Below are 19171 nucleotides of genomic sequence, written 5' to 3'. Positions count from 1 at the left end.
CCAATGATATGATTATGAGGCACGGCCAAGTGGAGGGCTCCCGAAATCGCGACCACCTGGGGTTTCTTAACGTCCACCTGAATCTAAGTACACTCGTTTCTAGCATTTCACCTCTATCGAAATTCCACTGAGATCAAGCTCGTGCCTCTCGGGTCAGTAACCAAGCGCAGTAACCACTGCAATACTGTAGCGACCAAAGAACAAGTATGAATATATGTGAAAAAAAGAACAGCTAAAGACTACGCCAACATACCAGTACCTACAAATATACACATAGCATGCTCCTTTAAACCCGGTTCATCTAAGAAAGAAGTCGTCGGATTTTAAAACACATGCACGATGTACCTACTTGTACAAGGACACTTTAAGTGCTTACAACAGTAAAACCAGCACTGTGAACATATGGCAGTGTGCCAACATGATAAATTTGAAGAGAACTATGACACACAATAAAAGAAAACAAAATGCACACAGCAATGAGAACTAAGTATTACAGCCTATTTTAACATCTTTTTTGAATACAGGTGATTATTATGTCCACTGTAACAGAAAATAAAGTTGCATGATAAAGAAATGACATCTTTGCAGTTATGGAGCAGCACTATCAAAACACAGCCAGTATTCACTTCATTCACAGGTCGGTTTTGTGCTGCCTGAATAAAGTAGCCTAGTGACATCTCAGACCCCAATAATTCGAACTTGTAGATATTTCAGGTGTCACAAGTGAACTGTCACTTGCCGCATAAGGCCTTGTACGTAACAACAATTGTTTCGGAATTATGCCTTTAAGTCCAAAAGTTTGATTTTTCAGGCTAAATTGTTGTAAGATATAAAATAGTGTAGGGAAATTACTGTTTCCCCAGATGTAAAAAAGAGACATCCGTTTTTTGCTGACACTATAGGGGAAATGCTGCAGCCTGAGTGCCAGTGCTTCATGCCTATGCCACCTTTGTTTTTTTCTTCGTTAAGGGTCTGGCACGCCCCAGGTTGCTCCGTTGCCTGCTATTTTTCTACATCCTTCCAGGAGGGCAAAGGTGAATTGCACGCTTTGAGGGTGCAGCTTGAACGGTGATAATGTGACCACAACAGTAATACATAGGCGCTCTTGTGCCTTTTCCACAGTTCTAGAGTTGAGTTGCTAGCCACACGATGACGAGCCTTTCCTTGCAACACAAGTCCAAACGGGAGCCCCGACATGCTAGCATGTTTTGGCATTGAGATGTTGCACGTTCCCAGCATGAAACAGGACGGCTTCAAATGCTGGAGCTCGTTCGGCTCGCTCTCAAGATGCCTTAGTGGTCTAATGCTCTCCAAACTGAGCGAGCGCCAGCAAGACGCTTTAAGCGGTCTGCTGGCAATCATTATGCATATAAGGTCAAATTCATCAATGAACTGTGGCAGGCTGACGTGCGAGAAGTTCATGGGCTTCTCAGTCACCACATCCTCATTGTTCTCATAGACGTGTACCATGTTAGAGTCCATGCGAATCTCACAGTTTATGCTGAGAAGCACTTGGTCCCATGGTCCCATCACCAGGGGTAAGCCGCGGAATGTGTGGTCTACTGAGCTGAACATTTATTCTAGAGATTCCAGTTACTCTTGGGCTTTCCCTTTCATTGTTTAATAACACTTCAGAAAGCCTTCAGAAATGACTGTTGCAAAATCTCCATATTCCCCTCTGCCATTTTGAGTGCGGAGATGAGAATCTTAGAAGCCTGATGTAAGCCCTCCAACAGAACCCACGATGCGTTTTTTTACCGAGTGCCACATGACCAAAGTGAGGCATGAAGTCCAGATCATTGAGCTGCACCAAGTTGTCCTCCATTTTGCTGACATCACTGTCGAAGAAACTATTGCACTTGTTGTGTTCCCTGAATGCTGTGTGGTCGAAACGCACTCCAGCGGGCTTTTGCACTTGGCGAACGGCACACGAATGAATGTATGCTGCTCGCTTTGCTTTCGGCAGTCCCTGTGCACAACAGTCATTCATTTGCAGCTGCAGCACCCCTTCCCACCTTCGGAACCAACGATGATGCAGCAGAGAGCGCCCTCGACATGCTTGATGTACTTGGCGTGAAGAATATCGAACATGCCCTCCTTATTGTGGTTGTAGTTGCACAAAAAGTGGCCAGTCTATGACAAGTTGCTCAAGTCCAACATCACCACCATGCTGCCACCGATGTTGACAATGCCCTGTACCAAGACAAACGTTGACCTGCTCGCCTGGCTTCTCAGCCTTTTTCAAGTTCCTGCTGCCAGTGCCGCCATTGTCAACTTGATGACGCTTGTTTCGCTTGGAGATGCCTTGCTCTAATCCAAACAGGTGGTGGCTACTCTCTAAGGTTTATGAATGCGTACCATCAATCCCGATGGCATCAAGACACCAAACTGAAGATACGTCGAGGTCTATTGCAGAATTACTGCTCAAGAGAAACAGTGCGTTAAACAAGAACTGGATGTCAGACAATAACAGTCGTTGTACCATCCATCCAAATGTTATCTCTGTCGCTATTAGTTTCTCATTGATGTGATCAATTTTCCCAGTTGTTACTTTCCAATAGGTGTCGGATGCTATGAGCATAATTATGTCGCCGTCTTGCCACATATCCGCTTGCCATGTGTCAGCTGCATTATATTCCTTAACAAGCGCCTGCAAGATAGTGTGCGCTAGCAGTGGCATATATCTCTGGAATCGTTAATACTTCCGATTCCACTACAGCATCATTAATGTGACTGCACAGTCACACAGAGACACGCTCGGCAAGAGTTGCCTCTGCAATTTGGAGCTTCCAAACGTGATGAGAGAAAGCTCTTTCCTTCTAACAGCACTGAAGTATTATTATAGCCACATTTGCACGAATATAACTATGATGGCTACCACTGTCTAAAAGCACTCGAACAAGAAGTTGTCGAGTTTCAGATTCTGCCCATACCACTTTTACTCGATTGTAACGCGAGGGGTGACATTTCATTGTCATGGAAGGAAAAAATGAAACAAATATAGAAGAATTGTGTGCATCCTTACACTTTTTAGGCAACTTTAATTTCGGTATTCGATTTTGACACACTGGTCAACATCAGGTCGCAAAAATTTGGAAAAAAAACTTGCATTTGCATTACATTCAAGTAATGCATTACTTTCCTTACATTCAATTTATTAGCAAAATTAAAGGCCTAGTCCGGTGAAGCTTCCTAACATCACTTTTTGCCGCAAGCACCATGACAATCACGCACTCTTGCGCAAAAAGGATAAATAGTAAATAATCAATAAGAAACATTGCATGCCAAAATGACTATTACCTATACAAATCTGCAGCGCGGCAAAGGGCACTTTTCTCGTACATATATTGAAAATTGTTCAATTACTTACACTATTCACATATTTTAATGCAGTCCAAAAAGAAAAAAAGAAATCAATCGGAGGATGTATACATTGAATACCGCCATTTCGTGTTTTCCAAGCTGTACTGAGTAAGTTTCGCTCAATCATGTTGGGAATGATGGCAAGAAAAGTATTTTGTTCCTGCGCCGTTGGAGTAGACGTGCGCCAGACCGACACGGCGTTACGAATATTACTGTTGTAGATGTCCAACGAGGTGCTTGTGTGCGAATAACTCGTGTTTAAAATATAGTCGTCACTTCCCTGCGAAAAGGAGCCTTTCTTTTTGAACATTTGCCATTATTTGCCACGATCTAACAGCAGTGAAGTCTGCTAGCTCCGACTCTGCTTTTTCTAATGTTTTTCTGCAACGCCGCATGAACGCCGCCATGTCTGCCCCGTCTGTTTGCGTTGAGTAGGGGTAGCCCTAGTCCCGTATCTTTGTTTTTATGTTTTCATGCGTTAATGCTCAATAAAACCTATTCCATAGTATTATACTAAATAAATAATGCTGTTCTTTTTATTTACAGCTAAAAGTGTTACTAACAGAGCTCTAATATATTGAATAACTTATTAAGGCACCTCAGTTTCGTACAACACATGGCGACTCGTCGTGGGGCTTTCTTCCTGTATGTATCCGTTTATTGTAGCGAGTTTTCTAGAGGGACCTGTCTAGCATTACCATGAAATAGTTGGTATTCTTAGTCAGATTTATCTGTGAATGGGGGGGGGGTCCAACACGTTTGAGTGGTTTCTTCTGCTGTACCGGCGGTATCTCTGATTCATCAGCGCGGGTCGAACCACCGATTTCCTCAGCCATGAGGAGGTAAGTATTGCATTCATACATTTCAAGTTTAAGTGAACGTTTATCCCGAATGTTTGTGGGCTTTGTTAAGCATGGTACCGTATTGTATAGTCCTGTATGCGATATCTATGTATGCGCGAAGTACTACAGGGCTCAGCGATTGGAATGCGGTAGTCAGCCGGCATGGCACCTGGCGTTACACGACCGTTGAGCGCCGATGACGCTGATATATTACTACTTAACGTATATATGAAAGGAAAAGCCCTGCTTCCGCACCGTGACATTGTTTGACTATCGGGCGAAAACCCAGCATTCACTGATGACTCAAAAAAGCACCAGCCGTCATGCGTTTCTGTTGAGCATTCCAAGTACAGTTTCAATTTTTATGAAAGGGAACACGCGAACGCGTGGCCTGCGCTCTGCGACGGCTGCCTTCAGCTCCATCAACCGACAGCTAACGAAAGCTCGCCCGCTTTGGCGTCATCTATTGGCAAACAAAATAACAAGTCATGGCCGGTTGCGAAGCGCTTTTAGATAACGCTGCATCTCGGCTCGCGTAACGGGCGATGCAGGCAGCGCGTCGTCTGCCTGTCAACAAATCGAGCGTGGCGTGCCAGCACTGCGCGAGCTGCAGGAATTGCCCTTAACGCGAGCCGAGAGGCAGCGTTATCTAAAGGCGCTTCTCAGCCAGCCATGATATTCTCAACCAGGCACGTAATATATAAGCTTGCATGCGCGTGAGCCGCGGGCAATATACAGCTACCGTTTTGGAAACGAGCTGAAAAAAGAACCAAGGCGGCAAATAAATTTTCTATGGCTTCGAGAAAACAGACGCTCTTATCATCGGGCAGAAACCTCTGCATAATCATAAACATGTGCGATCCCAGTGGGTATTGTATAGTATGATGATGGCCAAAACGAGCTGTTGCAACAACCAAAGCGACATTCAAATCAGTGAACACGGTGCATGATCAGGCGTCTATATTATTCGAAATGAAACACGCTTCTGCAAGAAACATGCATGATCGAAGTGGGCATGAAATATTTTTTTTTTGCACGTATCATTATGCTGTCAAAGGGAGCTCTAAAAAATCCAAGGTGACATTAAACTTGCGATCCGACGTTATCATTCGATGCAAACCTCGGCAAAAGTGAAACTCCCACGAAACTGAACACGGCACATTGCGATGCTGCCAGTGACTCAACAGGGCAGATCTAAATTTATGCTCTTCACACTGAGCACATAATAAATTTAAAGCCGCACGACAAACTTGACATCCAAGCAGTCGAAAAGTTATCAATAGAAAACGCACGCGAAAGCGTGGTGGATGTTTGCTGACAGCTCCAAGTAGACACGACTGCCACAACGAAGGTGCGTTTTATCGGTAACATCTAATTACAGAACTCGCGCAGTCACCTCCCTATTCATGTCAAAGAACTGTGCCCGTTCAGCATCGGCACGCACGCAGCGCTCGCACAACCAGCATCGTCCTTCACGACCAGCTCGGCCCCGCAAAGGTGGTCGATCAACCGCCCTTCTCTGGTGAAATTCACACCGTGATAACGTTTTTTTCTATCTCTGCGATCCTTCTACACCTTCAGAGCAAGCGACACGTGAAGCTGTACGTGCAAGGCGAGCAGAGAACAGCGCGTGCAGGGTGCCCGAACATGCGGAGACAGCGCAGTCAAAAGGCAGGTGCGGGAGGAGCGACCGGTTTTTGCAAGAAAGGCGGCGAAACGCGTGCGACGCAGTGCCCCCTGGCCGAGCTTGGGAGGCCTATGCTCAGATACAAGTCAAGAGCAGTGCCGCTTTTCGCCGTCAAAGGACCCCCCTCCAGCCAATAGTATCGCCGTTTCGTAATGACTCTGCGGCAGACTGCCTTTGTGCTGTGCTTAAAGGGGCCCTGCAATTTCTAAGTAGCCATGGAGTGGATTCACTAAAGGAGCTTATTGCCTCATGAATTCACCACCGCAAAAACTTTTAGAATCCATTCAGTACGAGCGGAGTTACAAAGATTTGTCGCACACTGCAATAGACCTTTTTCAAGCAATCCCAGAGCCCTCCGCGGGCGCGCGAAGCACTATGGGAAAAGTGTGTACGGCGAGCCCGCCGGCTGTTCCGTCGCTCGCTGCTCGTTGGCGCCGTGGGAGCACCAAACGAAAAAAGGCGCCGCCGCTGGTTGACTATTATTAAATCCTTAATACTACATATGTCTGAACGCGCCTGCATGTATCTCCACGCATGAAATGTGAAAGGAATGATGCAGTCAGTGTAGGTATTACCAAGCGGATGTATACCGGATGTAGCATTTAAGCGACATGCGAGTTATCACGTGCTGATACATGCAGTCAAAACGTGCTATCGTGAGCAATGTGAGCTGGAGCACCGAATTCGTATTTATTCAATGATTACTTGTTCACAAGCCACTATGGCATTTAATGCCATAGCAGCTCGTGATCGGGGTTAACCAAACTGTAGAGAGGTGTTACAGTGTTCAGGTATACAGCTGATTATTTGCTTTTAATTGACAAGTCACGCGCTGTACAAAGAAGTGAGGGCATTCTAAACGTGCCTAAGCAAAAAGGGATCGGACTAGAATTCACTTGCGAGATGCCTTGCTCTGATAATTTGCAGTTTCTTGAAACATGCTTTTAAGTTTCACTGCGGAGCATGCTTGCAGGCAGTATATATCCCGTGTTCAGCGAAATAGGTGTTTAATTTTGCATCAGCGCATTCGAATATTGTTAAACAAGGAATTGTAATGTCATGATTACGCGCGGAATTGGAAAAAAAACTTGCGCACATAAGATGAGCAGTAGTTTCCAGCTGCAAAGAGGCTGGATATCCTGCATATCGTTGTATTGGTTTGCGAAAATCTGTTCACATGGCAAAGAAAGATTAACATGGATGCCCTCCATCCATAAATAATGAACGAACTAGAAATATTGCAGTTATTCCACATATGTATAAGAAGTCGCATGGCCTGAAGAACATATATCCCTATTGGAAAAAGTCAAATGGTGGACATGGTGGAAACCACCATCCACCATTATAGTGGATTAATGTAGTGGGTGGATGGTGGACGGTGGTGGATGGTGGACGGTGGTGGGTGGATAGTGGACGGTGGTGGATGGTGGACGGTGGTGGATGGTGGACAAGGTGGGTGGATAGTGGACAGTAGTTTAGGTGGGCAGATGGTGGACGGTAGCCTTGGTGGGTAAAAATTATGCTGTGTACAAGGTACATGGCAGGTACGGAGATGGCGGGCATATTTGTCAATGAACTATTTCCCTTTCAATGATATTTCAGTTATATTTCAAAACATATTTGCCTGTTACGCAAGGCATACAGGTTAACCACAGAAAACTAATTGGTAACTCTCAGCTTTAGTTCCAAATGTGTTATCAGGCAAAACAGGCACCATAATACCATGTTTGCACTAAGCAAAAAACAGACTGGCTCAGTGAATAAGTTTATTCCCTTTTCTACATTTCTTGGCGTTATGCTTCCTCCTTTGCCTCGACAAGCAGCTTCTGCAGAAAACCCTCGTAGAAAACCCTCACCACGACATCACGGTAGTTCCTCGGTGGCTATAATTGAAGCGGCTACAAAGAGATGCATTTCTCCAAGCAGCCTGAAAAATATTTAAAAAGCACCATTAAAAAATATAAATGATTTGTTTAGCAATCAATGCGTCTTACACTGCTCCTTTCATACAAATAAATAGATACTATAGTGAGTCCTTGTTGCAAGTATGACACATTGTTGGGCTAGTTGGTTCATAGGTACAGCAGACACCTTTAAAATGGGCGAGGACAACACGTTATACGACAGAAATAAACACACACGAAGCGCACGGTGTGTTCTCTGCGCTTCGCTCGTCTTCGCGCAGTTTATACGTGTCTGCTGAACTTACGACTAAGTGACTTTTTAATTAATACAGTAAAATTGCACTACAAATCACTACAGCTGGTGAGGTACTACCGGCTGTTATATTATTTTTTTCGAGAGTTGCCGTAAGCGAAATAGTGCCGACATTCCGTGCGGGGACAATTACTTGCCCTCTCAACAGGCCGGCAGCGTTCACGTGATGGTAGCCCTTGAAATAAATCTTATTAAAACCACAAGTGGGTTTGTTCTCGCGGCAAATTACCTACCCCTCGCAAAATGAACGCGCGATTCGCTAGCCCGCGTTGAGCAAGAGAAAAAAAAACATACCGCGGAAACCACAGCCTATAACTTTAAAACGTTGCAGCGGCAAAAGAAATCCACATTGGACGATGCCGGCGGCCAGCCAACGAGGATACACAGCCGGCAGTTGACGCTATCGCTGCAGTGCCGAACCCCCACCCCATTCCGCCTTCCCCGGAAGCCCACCTACCAAATTATATCGTCCTTCAGGGGCGGAATCTGAACAAATGCCCGTTATTTCCGACGTAAAAACTGATGAGTGCACAAGGGTGCTAGCATAATCAGTGTTGTTTATTGCATCACCAAATGCAACTTATCGCGCTTCACCTATTCCCAGTCACAGCACAACCCGGTGGCAGTAGCAATAACTGTTTTAGTTTGGTTATTACAAATGCAGTGACGATTGTTAAATACCTGTGTAAGACGAGCGCCTTTCTGTCGAAAATTTCATCTATGCTTTCAGTTTTACGGCGGGTAGTGCGCCCGTCTCACATATCCAAGCACTTTGTAACAGTAGCAATTAAGCTGTTCTCAAACGTCGGGCGGGAGCAGCTTCAACACAACTGCAAAGACATTCAGCACCACCGTATTCAATATCCCTTGGCAATACACATACAGCAATAATAATGCATAACGTGCACAGAGTAGCACTCAAAGCCACCTACCTTTCTCAAGAAAACATGCAGCGTACACGTTGCGACGTGCGCCGGTCTTCAGGTGATGTGACGAGTCGGCGTTGGCTGACCACCCCGTTTGCATGCATCCGTCGGTCTAGAGGCATTATGGTGAGTTCCCATGTGCACGAACTGTCACGTCGATTCTCCATGCCACAGCGGGCGTTGCGAGAAACTATTCCGGCACTCTTCATCGATGATGATCACCAACAAAGGAATCGTACTTGGCAAGCTGGCGCCTGCAGCTCACTTAGTCAGCCGTGTACCGCGCATCATACTGATTCAAGATGTTAGGCCTAAGTCAATGACCGCAACATAAAACACAAAGCACGGGCACGCACAAAAATCAACCGCATCAGCACAAACACAATCACCACGCCATGACCACGTTGTATGCAGCGCGCCGCCATGTCAGAAAAGAAAAATCTGGGAGGACGACAGCGGCGACGCCAGTGGCCACGGCCTAAACAAATTTCACTTCCGACGCTGTCGGACGTGACGTCATCGCCGCCATTGAGACAGCGCCTATGGCGAACACGGCCTCAGAGACGGGCAGTAGACATTAATCTCGGAGGCGAGGTTGTAAGGCGCTACCAGCGTCGCCGCATACTCGCAGCGAGGAGGAGGGAGCTGGGAAGGAGCTGCTCGGCTCAGATAATAACTGCTGGGGTTTCACGACGTCCCAAAAGCACGATATGATTTTGAGAGACGCCGTAGTGTGGGGGCTCCGGAAATTTCGACCACTTGGGGCTCTTTACGTACGCCAAAATCTAAGTATACGGCTGTGCTTTGCACCTTGCCCCCGTCGAAATGAGGTTCTCGGCTCAAGCCGCAAATTGTTTTTGCAATATACTACATTGTCAATCTGTTTACGCGAGGTGATTCGGTTGCAGCATGCATTTCACGGACCTTTTTCTCAACGTTTACATCCGTAGCGCACATGATGTTGATGTTTACTTTCAGCCTTATCATAAATGTGAGCGAGCAGCAAATTCAGCGCGAATGTTAAAGCGCAACAGGCGTGGTCTCGGGTAGGTACATCCCACGGAAGTCCAAAAATTAACTGCTATGCAGTGATCACTAATTCTGCGTTTTCTTCGTGCTCGAATCAATATTCTCAGCCAGGAAAATCGTACTAAAATTTACTAATAATTAAGCAATACACTGTTGAGCATTTTTTCGCGATCAATACAATAGGTGGACTGCAAACAAATGTAGCATTGAAAACGAAAGCTCAAAGGGCTCGACCACTCACCACAAAAATGTAGATTTATTTCCTGTCAGTCATAAGAAATAAAGAAAACGCATGCTCACAAGGGGTGTATTACAAATACAAAACAAGTTCGATCCCGTCTATTGAGTTTTACATTGCTCCATTAGGCATTACCAACTCGCCCAAAATGCTGTTCATTCGCACTACAATAATATTTCACATTATACTCATCATAGGCGCCACTGCTTTCGAGTACAATGACGGTATTTGGCGCAGCTTCTGCAGCATGGTGCAGCATGGTACACCATCATTTTCCTCACCCACCATTCCCTCGCTGCTTTCCACCATTCGCGCCATAGTGGGCGCTGTCTCCTACCCCTACCCAGTATTTTGCTGCTACTCTCCACCATCGTCCACCATCCTTTCCACCTTACCCAGCTAACGTACACCTTGCCACCCACCACTGTCCACTATAACACCATGATTTCCATCATACCCAGCATTATTTCCACTATATCCACCACCTTTTCCAGTATCCACCATGGTAGTTTTTCCGATAGCGTAGGGAAGCAATGTGGGGGGTGAAGGTTGTGTTTGCCGCCCCAAATAAGCTTATAGTCGCATTAAGGTCGCAGGGGTCTGCGGTGGGCAAAGAAAAATGCGGTCAGAGGCATGTCAATTGTTTTGTAAATTGTGTAGGAGTCAACCGCAAATTTCTCTTTCATGTGTCCACATGTAGAGTCGCCCATTTTTTTAACCTGAACGCGCGAGCATCGACCGCCAAGTTGATAAGCGCCGTACAACGGAGTGCAGCGGCGAAATGAACGAGAATACGCGCATGCGCGCAATGAGCGGTCTTGGACAGCTGCCGTCTGCGGAAAAGCCTAGCAGACGGCAGTTGCCCACGACTGCTCATAGCGCGCATGCGTGTATTCTTGTTCATTTCGCCGCTGCACTCCGTTGTACGGCGCTTATCAACTTGGTGATCGATGCTCGTGCGTTCAGGTTAAAAAAATAGGCGACTGTACATCGGCCACACTGGTCGATGTATTAATACGCGCCTCAGCGAGCATCGAAATTCATTGAATGGAGCCGTCTCATCTCTGTGATGAGTGAGCGTAAGATCAATAAGACGGTGCGGTGTACTCGGTGATGTGTTGTGGTGTCGCGAGTGCTGCAAACGCGGTAGTGTGACAGGACAGAGGCACCACACAACAGACACATGCGGCGCGTAGAAAAGGACAACGTCGGCGAGGAATGGCACGTGTGAGCGGACGAGGGAAATCCCACGAGAGCCAGTGAGTAGGTGGCACAGTGACGGGAAAGAAGACGACGACGGGCTGGAACGCGAGGGAGTCGGACTCGGAGAGCCCGGAGGAAGAATACGCTGGTGTCAGGGTCAGTGTCGTCGGCTTACGGAGCCAAACACAAAGGGCCCGACAGCATCGAAGGATCTCCAGATGTCCTCGGAAACGGGTGTTCGTGGGTACGAGGCGTTCCCGCTGTCCGACCAGCTGGTTCCCGTTTGTGTGGAGCAGACTTCACCGTCCCGGTTGAGGGAGAGGGTTCCTGCTGCCGGCTGCCTGCCAAGGGACGAGCCCGAGTGCCGACCACCAACTTCCATGCTGCGTACGTGGGCCTGGAGGTCGTCGGCATCCCGTGCCTGAGGGTGCTGCCTTCTACGACCTCCGCGACGACTTGACTCCTCGTCCGCTCTACGAGGGCCCTCGCCGCCAACGCAAGCGCCTACCAACGAGACCGCCGCTCACGTCCACTCAAGTGTCGCTATAACCGGTGACTGTCATCCTTTCTTTGAACGATCCGTGGAACCGTCTTTGGTTAGTGCACCGGTCGCTATAGCATTAACGAAGGCTGGGCTTGACCCTGTTGGTTACAGTTGCTTGTATTTGTTCCTTCTCTTTTTCGTGAGTGATAGTTATTTTTGTTGTGTGTGCATTAAAAAAAATGGCTCCTTCCTTTCCCAGTCAGAGGCCTTGCCTCAATTGAAAGAAACCACGACACTAAACCTGCATAACAATCTCGCATCGCTATGTCAGTCATGAAAATGTAATCCCATCTTCGAAAGCACAGTAATTTTGTACCATCAACCTAATCAGACAACGGGAGAAATTTCGGGGGCATGTCATGTCACAAATAACGCCACACTTTGTGTCAGTCAACCTTCTCAGTCGTTACAAGACAAGGAATTCAACTTTATTAATCTACTCTAAGCACGCGCCTTGGTTGTTTGACTTTTTGTGCCTCCTCATGACACGCGTGATGCACTCCCATTTTTGTATATATGCTTTTTTTCACGCGTGCTATAAACTTTGTTGTGTGTGAGCGCTGGTTTGTGCATTTCCTTCTTTGTACTGCTCCTTTCTTTTTTCGCTCTAAGTATTATTCCAACCTGTAGTTATAGCACCAACTAAGGTTAGTAGGCACTTATCATTCGTTACATATATGGTGCGAGCGATGCAATGAATGTATATCATTTCCCCACATGCCGACTACGCTTTCTAGTGTACTCTTTATATCAGAACTTCACACTGTACTCGTCGACAGTGTCGAGGGACGTTCATTCCAAATGCATCCGCCAGTCATAGACCGCTCCTGCACTTCATAGGCAACCGAGTTGTATTTTTTTTTCATCTATGCTGTAAGGTGCACTGGCGCCAAAATAAATAAATAAAAGGTGACGCTTCTGAGCCGCTCAACTGGTCCAATGATGGGACAGATGGAAATCGTCGAGAGGCTGTAGCAGCTAAACACTGAAGTTTGTGATTGAATTGCGCAGTAACATGTTGCACCTTGCCAAATTCACTGTGTCTAAGAAGTCCTGGCACAGCGCAAGCGGACAGCTACAGCGCGAGGCCCGCGCGCTCATCGCGGCGGCTGCGTACACGCATTTCCCATGAGCGCTTGCGCGCCCTTTGGTGGCGCTCGTGTCCTTGAAAAAGTTGTATTGCATTCTCTTCTCTCGCCCCGGTGAAAGCACTGGAAGCTAAGCAGGGAGGGATGGCACGGGAAAGGAAAATATGTCACGAGCGCCTTGTGACTATGAGCACTTCTTTTTTTTTTCTTCGAATACGCAGAATTTTCAGTGCGATCACGTGTGCACGCGTGGACAAGTCGCAGCCTTCCACAGCGGGCGTCTGTAACGACCGAGCACGCCAGGCTCAAATCAACCAATGGCTGATACTGTGGCTGTGACGAGTGATTATTGAGCTTGTAGCGTCATTTTTGAGAGAAGAGAAAGCAATTTTAGCTGACCGATTGGCAGTGTTTTCTGACTATGCTCATAAAGTGTTACAGGGCCGCTTTAAAGAGGAATCACAAAGCAGCATGTCAAAAGGTGTTGCAAAGTGGCCTTGACACCATTGGCTTGAGGGGAATCATTTGGCAGGAAAGCTGCACTGCTCTTGACTTGTATTCGAGTGTAGCGATCAAGAAGGCGATGCGAACAGGGTGCAATTACGCTATCATGTTCTGCCCTTAAAGGCGAAGCTCGAGTGTCCTCCAAATTTTCTCGAGTTATCATACATTAAAAAACTTGATTCATAGAGTGCACAATAGGCATTCTTTATTGACCTCCCGATGGATGCAGTCAGCCACCTACGCGAGATTTTATGCAGCAATCGCAGGACATGTCAGAGTTGGAAATGGATGGCATTCTGGTCACAGTGCAAGGCATGTTGTTTGAGCACAATAGGACTAATATTGCACCTGCCGATTTGTGTGGCATGTTTGTGAACTCGTAAATGTATTCACATTCAGTGAAATTTGCATACTTGTATGCACTAAGACAATAAAAGAGGACTGCATTGTATTTTTAGAAGGATTGAGCAGGTTAATCTAGCACAACAAATGTAGTAGCTCATGGCTTACTGATCTGCCACTACCAATGTATTAATGTACGTTGGTATTTTATGTTCCAGGTTTACGTTGGCTCCGACATTCTAATGAAAGCTGCAAAGCTTCGCGACATTATGCGGAGCCAAAATGAGATGAAAGTGGTGAGGGAAATGGCGAGATTCTTTTGGACGCCTGCAGAAATGCAGGAGAGGAGCCTGACAGGGCAGACGGCAGGCGGACAGCATGGGCAAGCTCCAAGCCACGCCACAGAAAGCGGATGCAATAATGAGTATGCTTTATATTCTTTCTTTCCTGAAATAATAAACTATATACATAATAATTAAGCACGACTGACATTTCAAGTGGCCTACAATGAAAAAAAAATTGAGTAAGAACTATACTTGTGCAGCCACACATGTTTATGGCACCTTGAATGGCTCATGGGTGTGATACGCTGTGATACGCTTTGATGACTGAAATTGTGCATGCCTTACAATGTGTAACTCTGCAATTCATGCTCCTCTAGGACAACAGCTTGCTTATTTGGCCAATTATTGGAACAGAAAGAGCCAGTTGTTACATCAAAGCCTACCTACAGTCGGGTATAACTTTAGAAGGCAGCGGCATTTTCCCCTCAAAGGCGGATGTATACGAGCCTCCACCAAAAGGCGCGCACTTCAGATGACGTCATGAGCCGGACGGCTGGTGGCCCCGCCGACAGAGAACATACCTAACATGGCCGCCCTCACTTCAAACTGGGCCGAGTCGCATCAGCTGTGTGCGTCTCCCTTCGTCAGAGTGAATTCAAATTGTTTGCGATGGTCTGTCGTGCCGGAAATATTATTGTGAGCTTACGATGCACAATTTGTGCCGCGTACGTTTCTTCTGTGCCGTGAGCCGGCGAAGAGAGATTGCAGCGAACATTTTTGATGCTGCGCTGCGCTTCGTCTGGAAACTGGATCCCACGGCGACATACCGCTGCAAAGAAACCTCGTGCGTGTTTGTTCTGTGGTGTTTTGTTTTGCTCCTAAGTGAAGTTACGACGAGGAGAGTTTGCCAAAGTCTGGTACCTGTACTGTGAGTGGCGGGTGTGTTTGCGTACTGTGCCCCTGCCTTTCTCGTCGGACGTGGCGAAGTGGTGGAGCAAAACCATTATCAGGATAAATAAGAAAAGTGGATGAAACCAACCTACGAGTTTCTCAACAGAAAAGATTTCCGAAAGCAACCCCCAACGCGAAGATTCGTTGCTGCCAGCTCAGCGTGCAAACGACCGATCGTTGGCAGCAGTGTCCATGATAAGATAGCCGAACGTCTAGCAGCGTCGTTCGAGTGTTGTGTAGCACCGTCGATTGATTGCTTTCCATCAATGCTAACAATCAGTGACTGACATGCGCTGCTTGATGATGATTAGTGAAGTTTATTGGCGCAAGGGCCAGATGTGGCCAAAGAGCGCCAGAGCGATGATAATGAACTGTGCGTTACTCAGTATGGATAAAACAGATGTGAGACATGCGCTGCTTGATTGAATGCCATTGGATTATTAACGGTCAGGTGTTTGGCAGCAGTGTTTGTTTCTTTAATGTCAGCCTCAGTGCTAATATAAAATTATGACTGATACACTGGTGCCATTACAAGGGAGCTTGGCATGAATTCGCACCGCTGTGTGACTTCGAACTCTTCGCTCACTGCATGCGCCAGCTGTAGAATGCCTGCTGTGACACAATCGCGCATAAGTTGTGCTTCCATCGATAAGCAGCGAGTTTCGGCTTCTCTTTTCGTGCTTGAAGCCGATCTCGGCAAGCAGGCGACGCACAGTACGTACATACATCGCCTTAGTGATGGGAGTTCCATACGCTCTGAAACTCGGTAGTTATCTTCTAGACCGTCGGTATCTCGTTGCGGCGAAAGAAATCGTGCACACAAGACCTCAGCGCGCACAACGTGAAGCTGTCAAACTTCGTGCTACATCTTCTCTTGTCCGCATTGCGTGGGCGCTTTCGCGAGGTCGTCGTGAGTTTGCCACCCGAAAAATGCGAAGCTTTAACTTCCTCCCTCACCCTGAACACAGTCCTTTCGCTGACACCGAGCATGTCGGTGACAAACTTGCTCGTGTCCGCCACGCTGTGTTCAGGCTCCCTGTTGCGCCAATACGTGTAGCAGTGGAAGATCATGTTGTGTGAATCTCTGTTCAGGATGTGGCAGCTCTTGTTCTTGCCAAGGCTCCTTGGTGGTGTGGCCATCGAGGCGGCGCAAGGCTCGTTCGGCAACAAAGGATCTTGTTCTGATGTCACCTCGCTGGGCTCCATGACGGAAAACTGGCATGGAATGCCGTGCGCAAACTCACGAGATTGCGTGTTCGCAACCGAAAAAAAAAACATAATTAAAAAATAAGCCTAACACATTGAAAAAAACAAGCTTGTGCAAACACAGAAAATATATATATGAATCTTATGCTATTAAGTCAGCGACTGCTTTATAATTACGCGCCCGGTGCCGTCGATCTTGGTCCACAGCAGACGACGCACAGCGTGGTAGAAGGCACAGAGTTACTTTTCTCTCGTGATCCGGCATGTGTTGTAGCATTTCCATCATGACAGTTTTTCCAAAGCACTCGTCAAGATACAGAAATCTTATTTATAACGACAAATACGCGTTTTAGAAGCAGTCAATTTTTACAGCGGGACTATTTCTTTAGTCGTGGAGGCAATTGGCCGCTGCGCTTCGGTCATCTGGGCGGGGCCTCTCCTGTCTTCTAAAGTTGTACCCGACTATAGTAGTCACAAGCTGCTGCCAAGTTAAGAGTTAAATTCTACTGCATTTCTTCGGAATGTTGAGAACACGTGACATAACTTGTTGCTGCTAGTTGAACAAGTAAACAAACAATTGGACTAAGCAGCTTGCCATCAGTGGTGCACTGTTTGGACTTGCCATGTTGGAGGCTATAGCAATGACACATGGCCATGGAGTTGTTTATGCAAGATTCTTGCAAATGCAGATTTGGTTTTGTCTTCAATTGTACTGCCGGGCAATTGCCTAAGTACTAATTTTCAGAACAAAAGAAGCTCACAATGTTAAAGAGGTGTCGTAATAATGCATTCGGAGCCTTGTATGGATGATGAGTCTTGGGGTAATTGAAAGCAGCAATTTGGAAGCCGAATGACAAATTCACTGTAACCTAAGTGCCACGAAGCCTTAGTTGCACAGTCAAAATGAAGACAGTTTGTTCTCAACAAAATGTATGAGCTGCCGGCCGGGACTTTTGGGTGAGGTTAACTGATCAATCGAATTAACAGAGGTGTACTGTACAGAATTTCACAGTACTCAGTTTAATTTTGCAGTCACTCTTTGATCCTTGCAGATGTCGTCCAAAAGGTCATCGAGGACCCCCCTTCCGACGTCGAGGTGGCCAAGAGGGTGGCACTCGGGCGCAAGGCTCTGCGCAACATCTTTGCGGAGATGGGCCGCTTAGGACAACGGAAGCAGACGCCAGTCTGATGAGGCTAAGATTTCTTTCTTTTATCAGTAGTGGAAGTGCTGTTGTACAAATATTAGATCATAAGGTTAGACGTGTCATTTTAAGGTGCGATGTGTCCAGGCAGACCGTTCTCCATGTCTTGATAGAGTGCCGCGAAGCTGAAACCAAATGCAAACACCACTTCCCTTTAATCCACCGAGAGCATATCCCTTTACATCCGTCCTTATTTCTTGGTGTGGAGCCTTTCTTCGACAGTAAGGAAGTCTTAAAGCATCTAAATGACGTTGCTTTGAATGTCATAATGCCAAGAAACTCGTAGCACACCCTCTCTAATGATGGTGGTGCTGCGATCCTCATACATTGTGTAGCACAAGCCTTCAGACCCTTCTGAACAAGGGCTCTGCTAAGGCCGTTGTTTCTCCTGTCTGTACTTTACAAATACAATGTATTATCTAATACGCAATTACAGCATGCGACAAATCTCCAACTGCGTGTACATGAAGGATCGATTCAAAGATTTTTTGAGGCGGTCAAGTGGTGAGGTAATTAGCTCATTTAATGAAGCCATTCGGAAGTTCCAGGGGTCATTTAACAGCAGCTTTTCTTTATGCAATTACGACAGCACTTTCATCTCTGATTTATTTGTTTATTTATTTATTTAGCTATTTATTTATTTATTTATTTATTTATGATATGAAAGGCGAAAATAAAGTCAGTGATTGGAATGCTTCTTTTTTTAATACTTTATTTCACCTGGTTACGCATGGCACACTAAACGCGCACGCCTTCTCGACTGTGCCAGTGTACGCAGTGTGCAGTATGGCCAGTGTACAGTGTAACCAGTGTACAGTGTCCGCAGTGTACAGTGTACGCAGTTTGCAGTGTACAGTGTACGCAGTGTGCAGTGTACAGTGTACGCAGTGTACAGTGTACGCAGTGTGCAGTGTACGCAGTGTCCAGTATGCAGTGTCCAGTGTCCAGTGCCACACCGGTCCGATAATCAGGTATGGCACTGGGCCCAGTGCCACTGGTTTTTCCAATAGGGAATTGCGCCCTTTGTAATGGGTTGGAAGCTTTAAACGACCCACTAATTACATAATGCATATTGTGTGACGCCCGGTCGTTATTTAACTGTCCCACCACGCTTTATAACACACTTTAACCGGAGAAACGTAGAGCGAGAGAGAGAGAGAATTGACTTTATTGAGACCCTGAGGAAATGGATCATGGGAGCCTTATGGGCTTCCTTGGCAACCAACAGAAGTGCACTTGCGAGGAACCCACTACGCTATAAATCATTGTAATTTTTGAGAAGTAGGGCAGTAGGCACTGTGCCATTTTTCGTCATTCTACAGACAGCCGTGGTACCTGCTAAACGCATGTAAGGCATTATGCGCACTTTGTTGATGCTGTGCGTGATGATGATGAAGAATGATGGCAGAGCTCTTTGTAATGGGTTGGAAGCATTCAACAACCTACTCGTTGCGCAATTCGCATTGTGTGACGCCTGGTTACAGAATTCGCGTTGTGCGACGCTTGGTGCTTACTTTACTCTTCTACCACGCTATATTGCATATG

General features: G+C 46.5%; 1 long non-coding RNA gene across 1 annotated transcript; it reads left to right on the top strand.

Annotated features, from left to right (window-relative positions):
- The first annotated feature begins 4108 nt into the window (after nucleotides 1–4108).
- On the top strand, nucleotides 4109–18284 carry LOC119376428 (uncharacterized). The gene is made up of 3 exons (XR_005180568.2): nucleotides 4109–4205; nucleotides 14202–14407; nucleotides 17477–18284. It is a non-coding gene; the product is annotated as an uncharacterized LOC119376428 (long non-coding RNA).
- Nucleotides 18285–19171: the final 887 nt, after the last annotated feature.

This window comes from Rhipicephalus sanguineus, unplaced genomic scaffold (genome assembly GCF_013339695.2).
Source record: "Rhipicephalus sanguineus isolate Rsan-2018 unplaced genomic scaffold, BIME_Rsan_1.4 Seq1196, whole genome shotgun sequence".
In the NCBI taxonomy this organism is placed as follows: Eukaryota; Metazoa; Arthropoda; class Arachnida; order Ixodida; family Ixodidae; genus Rhipicephalus; species Rhipicephalus sanguineus.
The sequence above is the reverse complement of the archived record's forward strand: the minus strand, read 5'-3'. Positions and strand labels throughout refer to the sequence as shown.